We start from the raw sequence: 556 nt of genomic DNA on the forward strand, positions 1-556 counted from the left end.
CACTGGTACCTGGGGGTGTCTGGCACAGGCCAGGACCCGGCCTGAGCCTGTCCCGCTCCTCCAGCCCCGGGGAGCTGATGCAAGGGATGGGCGTTACTTGTGGTCCCCAGGGCTGAATTCATGCTGCAGCCAACTCGTTGGTTTGAGTCGCCTTTGCCCGTCCTCATCAGAACGAGCTGTAAGAGTCTCTGTGCCAGATCTTTTATTACCTGAGGTACTGTCAGATGGTTTTTCTCCCAAGAGGTGGTTCGTCTCCCCAGAACTGCTGCAGACTTTGTGCTAAGTGTCTGCACAAGCTATTTTGGAAACCCGGGAGTTGAAGTGGGAATGAGGTGTCCAGGGGCTTGTTCCCAAGAGCAGGTCTGCCCGGCTTCCTAATTGCTAGTGCTGCTAAAGAATTCACATTTAGGTTTCAGTCACTTTGGCTCAGAGCAGGAAGTTTGGAATACAGGAATCTCTTTTCCCTCTGTTTGTGGTGCTCTTGGCCCTGGGGAGCCCCTTCTTAGACAGCCAATTTGGTATGCCACGTACCCACTAAAGCTCATTTTTCTCTTTA

This window comes from Apaloderma vittatum, unplaced genomic scaffold, assembly GCF_000703405.1.
Source record: "Apaloderma vittatum isolate BGI_N311 unplaced genomic scaffold, ASM70340v1 scaffold44588, whole genome shotgun sequence".
NCBI lineage: Eukaryota > Metazoa > Chordata > Aves > Trogoniformes > Trogonidae > Apaloderma > Apaloderma vittatum.